The sequence below is a fragment of the Eleutherodactylus coqui genome, chromosome 5 (assembly GCF_035609145.1).
Source record: "Eleutherodactylus coqui strain aEleCoq1 chromosome 5, aEleCoq1.hap1, whole genome shotgun sequence".
In the NCBI taxonomy this organism is placed as follows: Eukaryota; Metazoa; Chordata; class Amphibia; order Anura; family Eleutherodactylidae; genus Eleutherodactylus; species Eleutherodactylus coqui.
Window position 1 is genome coordinate 56,959,928 of NC_089841.1, and position 6,763 is coordinate 56,966,690.

Consider the following 6,763-nt stretch of genomic DNA (forward strand, 5'->3'; position numbering starts at 1 on the left):
CGTCTGCCTTTATGCTTTGCAGGGAACTTCTCAAGAGGCATAGCAGAGGAATGGTGACGCTAATGATTGCAGCATCGCCGCTCACCATCTGGGTAGACTCCTCAAAGTTTCCAAGGACCTGGCAGATGTCTGCCAACCAGGCCCACTCTTCTGTAAAGAATTGAGGAGGCTGACTCCCACTGTGCCACCCATGTTGGAGTTGGTATTCCACTATAGCTCTACGCTGCTCATAGAGCCTGGCCAACATGTGGAGCGTAGAGTTCCACCGTGTGGGCATGTCGCACAGCAGTCGGTGCACTGGCAGATGAAACCAATGTTGCAGGGTGCGCAGGGTGGCAGCGTCCGTGTGGGACTTGCGGAAATGTGCGCAGAGCCGGCGCACCTTTCCGAGCAGGTCTGACAAGCGTGGGTAGCTTTTCAGAAAGCGCTGAACCACCAAATTAAAGACGTGGGCCAGGCATGGCACGTGCGTGAGGCTGCCGAGCTGCAGAGCCGCCACCAGGTTACGGCCATTGTCACACACGACCATGCCCGGTTGGAGGCTCAGCGGCGCAAGCCAGTGGCCGGTCTGCTCTGTCAGACCCTGCAGCAGTTTGTGGGCCATGTGCCTCTTCTCTCCTAAGCTGAGTAGTTTCAGCACGGCCTGCTGACGCTTGCCCACCGCTGTGCTGCCGTGCCGCGCGACACCGACTGCTGGCGACGTGCTGCTGCTGACACATCTTGATTGCGAGACAGAGGTTGCGTTGGAGGAGGAGGAGGAGGGTGGTTTAGTGGAGGAAGCATACACCGCCGCAGATACCAGCACCGAGCTGGGGCCCGCAATTCTGGGGGTGGGCAGGACGGGAGCGGTCCCAGGCTCTGACTCGGTCCCAGCCTCCACTAAATTCACCCAATGTGCCGTCAGGGAGAAATAGTGGCCCTGCCCGCCTGTGCTTGTCCATGTGTCCATTGTTAAGTGGACCTTGGCAGTAACCGCGTTGTTGCGGGAGACGTGGTCGTGCAGGGCTGGGACGGCACATCGGGAAAAGTAGTGGCTGGGAACTGAGTAGTGCGGGGCCGCCGCCGCCACCATCATGTGTTTGAAAGCCTCCGTTTCCACAACCCTATACGGCAGCACCTCCAGGCTGATAAATTTGGCTATGTGCACGTTTAACGCTTGAGCGTGCGGGTGTGTGGCGGCGTACTTGCGCTTGCGCTCAAACACTTGCGCTAGCGACGGCTGGACGGTGCGCTGACAGACATTGGTGGATGGGGCCGAGGACAGCGGAGGTGAAGGTGTGGGTGCAGGCCAGGAGACGGTAGTGCCTGTGTCCTGAGAGGGGGGTTGGATCTCGGTGGCAGGTTGGGGCACAGGGGGAGAGGCAGTGGTGCAAACCGGAGGCGGTGAACAGCCTTCGTCCCACCTTGTGGGGTGCTTGGCCATCATATGCCTGCGCATGCTGGTGGTGGTGAGCCTGGTGGTGGTGGCTCCCCGGCTGATTTTGGCGCGACAAAGGTTGCACACCACTGTTCGTCGGTCGTCTGCATGCTCAGTGAAAAACTGCCAGACCTTTGAGCACCTCGGCCTCTGCAGGGTGGCATGGCGCGAAGGGGCGCTTTGGGAAACAGTGGGTGGATTATTCGGTCTGGCCCTGCCTCTACCCCTGGCCACCGCACTGCCTCTTCCAACCTGCCCTGCTGCTGCACTTGCCTCCCCCTCTGAAGACCTGTCCTCAGTAGGCTTAGCAAACCAGGTGGGGTCAGTCACCTCATCGTCCAGCTGCTCTTCCTCCGAATCCTCTGTGCGCTCCTCCCTCGGACTTACTGCCCTTACTACTACCTGACTGATAGACAACTGCGTCTCATCGTCATCGTCCTCCTCACCCACTGAAAGCTCTTGAGACACTTGCCGGAAGTCCCCAGCCTCATCCCCCGGACCCCGGGAACTTTCCAAAGGTTGGGCATCGGTCACGACAAACTCCTCCGGTGGGAGAGGAACCATTGCTGCCCATTCTGCGCAGGGGCCCGAGAACAGTTCCTGAGAGTCTGCCTGCTCCTCAGAATATGTCATTGTAATGGAGTGAGGAGGCTGGGAGGAAGGAGGAGCAGCAGCCAGAGTTGCAGCAGTGGACGGCGCAGAACTCTGGGTGGTCGATTGCTGTATGCACTTTCTGCCATCCATGACAGGACCTGCTCACACTGCTCATTTTCTAATAAAGGTCTACCGCGTGGACCCGTTAATTGTGAGATGAATGTGGGGACGCCAGAAACGTGCCTGTCTCCTAATCCCGCAGCAGTCGGCTGCGATACGCCTGGATCAGGAGCTTGGCCTGTGCCCACACCCTGACTTGGGCCTCCGCGTCCACGTCCTCTAGGCCTACCCCTACCCCTCAGCATGGTGTATTACCAGTAGTGCAGAAACAGAACGCTGTAATTAAATGTGCCGCTTATTGGCCTGTGGTTGGAGGCTGACTTCGCTTACGGAACGCACAGCAGAGCCAGGAAAGAATTTTGCGCAAGCCTGCTGTAACACTTAGCTGGCTGCGTATGAATTAGGACAACTACCCCCAGCAGAGACGCAGTACACTGAGGACGGTCACAGGCAGCCCAAATAGATTTTTTTTCCCAAATTTGTTTGGAAAAGCCCACTGCCTATATAGACTGTATATGTCTTTCACTGTCCCTGCCTCACCACCACTACTGGCCCTGGACTATGTAAAATTACTGCAGACTGTTTCACTCTGGACAGGAATACAGCGGTGATGTAAGAGGCAACGCAGAGCCAGGAAAGAATTTTGCGCAAGCCTGCTGTAACACTTAGCTGGCTGCGTATGAATTAGGACTACTACCCCCAGCAGAGACCCAGTACACTGAGGACAGTCACAGGCAGCCCAAATAGATTTTTTTTCCCAAATTTTTTTTGAAAAGCCCACTGCCTATATAGACTGTATATGTCTTTCACTGTCCCTGCCTCACCACTACTGGCCCTGGACTATGTAAAATTACTGCAGGACGCAATGCTCTGGACGAAATGCTCTGCACGGCCGATATCCAAAAAAAAAAAAAGTGCAACACTGCAAAAAGCAGCCTCAACAGTACTGCACACGGTCAGATGTGGCGCTAAGAAGGACCGTTGGGGTTCTTGAAGCCTAAAATCAATCCTAACACTCTCCCTATAGCAGCTCCGACATCAGCAGCACTTTCCCTGATCTCTGTCAGAATGCATCTGTGGCGAGCCGCGGGAGGGGCCGATTTTTATACTCGGGTGACACCTGATCTCCCCAGCCACTCACTGCAGGGGGGTGGTATAGGGCTTGAACGTCGCAGGGGGAAGTTGTAATGCCTTCCCTGTCTTTCTATTGGCCAGAAAAGCACCCTAACGTCTCAGAGATAAAAGTGAAAGTAACTCGAACATCACGTGGTGCTCGTTTCGAATAACGAGCATCTCGAACACGCTAATACTCGAACGAGTATCAAGCTCGGACGAGTACGTTCGCTCATCTCTAATAGCTAACACTAGAGAAGAGTGAGGGGATTCAAAAAGATCTAGACAAGCTTGACCAGTGGGTGGCGACTAACAGAATGGTATTTAACAAGGAGAAATGCAAAGTCCTACATCTGGGCAAGAAAAATGAAAAAAGCAGAATCAGAATGGGAGGGATTGGGCTAAGCAGCAGCACATGTGTAAAAGACAGGTATGCTAATAGATCACAGACTGAACATGAGTCAACAGTGTGATGCAGCAGCAAAAAAAGGCAAACACAATTCTGGGATGTATTAGGTTTCTAAAGACCCGAGGTGCTACACACAAGTCTCTGTGTTTATTACTCCGCCACATAGAATAACGGTGTGTGGGAACAGTTGCGTCATGAGTGAGATCTACTACAACCCCCCTCATCCCCTTTATTGGCACTCCTAGCCAAAGGGGTGTCGAAGCCTGGCTTGCAATCTACACTGGCCTTGGCAGCATGTCATCCCTCTGGGACCAGAGCATGGTAAGTGCCACCGTGACACATCAGCACTTCACCCTCCCAGCTCTTCATGTTAGCCAGGTGCCCAGAGTCACCCCTATGGGGTGTTGCAGGCAAACATGTCATACACAGTCACACGGAGGCTCCCAAGCGAGAAGGTCGTGTGTAAACCTGTCTATGATCCACGTGTACAATAGGCGACATTCTACTTTATAACCAGTTTGCTACAATTGTATCCAATCCTCTGTGAGCCAAACGCATCAGCAGCACAAATCTGTCTCCAGCACTCTAATCTGATTTTGTAGAGACTGTCTGAATGGCAGAGCTGCCTAGAGTATTTAACCCCTTAGTGACCAAGCTTTTTTTCATTTATCTATTTTTGTTCCCCCCCCCCCCCCCCTTTAAAAAAAATCGTCACTTCCTTATTTATCCATCGACATAGCAGTTTGAGAGCTTGTTTTTTGTGGAACGAATTATATTTTTCAATGTTACTATTTAACCTCTTCATGCCATATGACATACATCTACGCCATGGAGATGCGGGGTATGTATGAAGACAGATCGCAGGGCGACCTCTATTTACACAGCACGGACGTCAGCTGTTTATTACAGCAGACACTTGCGGGCAATAGATTCAATCGGCCGTGCGGCCATTAACCCTTTAAATGCCTCTGTCAATTCTCACAGCGGCATTTAAATCCCCCGAACGATGTTTGTTGGTCCCGTACGGCCACCCCTGCGATGTGATCGCAGGGAGACGTGCGTTTGTCATGACAGCCTGGGGGCCTTCTGAAAGGCCCCAGGGCTGCCTTAGCAGACTGCCTACCAAGCCGTCTCCGTGGGGTGGCTTGATAGACTGCTTGACAAACCGCAGTATGATGTAATGCTACAGCATTACATCATACTGCAGGAGCGATCCAAGCATCGCTGGTTGTGGTCACCCGGGGGCAAATAAATAGAAATAAGATCAATAAAGTTGTTGTTTTTTTTTGCAATTAATAAAAAAGTAATAAAAGTTTAAATCACCCTCCTTTTGCCATATCTATAATTAAAAAAGTCTAAATCATAAAGCAAAAATACATATTTAGTATTGTGGTGTCCGTAAAAGTCCGATCTATCAAAGTAGCACATTATTTACCCCACACGGTGAACGTCGTCCGAAAGAAAAAATAAAGAACGCCAGAAATGCACTTTTTTAGTCACCCTGTCTCTCAGAAAAAGCACAATAAAAAGTGATCAAAAAGTTGTATGTGTACCAAAGTAAACTACAGGACTTCCCACAAAAAATGAGCCCTTGCACAACTACGTTGATAGAAAAATAAAAAAGTTATTGCGTGCAGAAAATGGCGGCAAAAAATAATTTTTAAAAATTAACCCCTAAAGGGTTAGTAAAATAAAAAAAATGCATACACCCACATCCTGCCCTTTATCCCTTAAGAGTTAAACCTGTAAAAAGAAAAGAGTGAAAAAAAAAATAACTCGCCTAATTGTTTTGCCAACTGGAAAACAACAAGTTCGGATATGGGTGCGGTGATTTAAACTTTTATTATTTTTTTTTTCTTTTACAATTAATAAAACTTTATTGATTTTACTTTTACTTTTTTTTTTAACTTCCCTGGGGGACCACAACTAGCGATGCTTTGATCACTCCTGCAGTATGATGTAATTCCATAGCATTACATCTTACTGCCATCTGACAGGCAGTCTATCAAGCCACCGCACGGGGACGGCTTGATAGGCAATCTGCTAATGCCTTTCAGAAGGACCCTGGCTGCCATGACACCCATACGGCTCCCTGCGATCTCACGCGGGGTGGGCCACACGGGACCCACAAACATCATTCGGGCATTTAAATGCAGCTGTCATAATTGACAGTGGCATTTAAAGGGTTAATAGCGGTGATCGGCTGCACGGCCGATTGCCGCTATTGCCCGCTGGCGTGAGCTGTAATAAACAGCTGACGATTGCGCTGTATGAAGATAGGTTGCCCCGTAATCTCTCATCACACATAGGCCGCCGATACAGGCCGTCAAAAGGGCATATCGGCGGTCGTTAAGGGGTTAAATGTCTTTGAAAAAAAATAAAAATAGCACAGCAAAAAAAAAAAAAAAAAACTATACAAGTTTGGTATTGTAGTAATCGTACCGACCCATAGAATAAAGTTATCGGGTCATTTTTGTTGCAGTTTGTGCGCCATAGAAACAAGACGCACCGAAAGATGGAGGAATGTAATTTTTTTTTTCATTTTACTCCTTAGAATTTTGTAAAAGTTTTTCAGCACTTTCTATGGTACTTTAAATAGCGCCATTAAAAAATACAACTTGTCCCACAAAAAACAAGCCCTCATGCAGCGACGTCGATGGATAAATGAAGGAGTTATGATTTTTTTTAAAGGGGGGGAGGAAAAAAGAAAATGGGGGGAAAAAAGGGCCGCGTCATTAAGGGGTTAATGTACCATATAATGTACCAAAAAACTTTTAAAAAATGAGTGGAGAGGAATTGGACCATCTTTTGGTGTGTTTTGTTTCTACGGCGCACAAACTGAAACAAAAATGCCATGATGCCTTTATTCCGTGGGTCGGTACGATTACTGCGATACCAAATTGTATCGGATTTTTTACTATACTACTTGTATTTTTTTCAAAAATATTTAATTTTTTACAATTATTTTCTGCTGCATCTTCTGAGTGCAATAACTTTTTTTATTTTTCTGTCGACATAGTTGTGCGGGGGCTCATTTTTTTTTCAGGTCGTCCAGTAGTTTGCGGTGGTATCATTTGGGAGTACATACGACTTTTTGATCGCTTTTTATT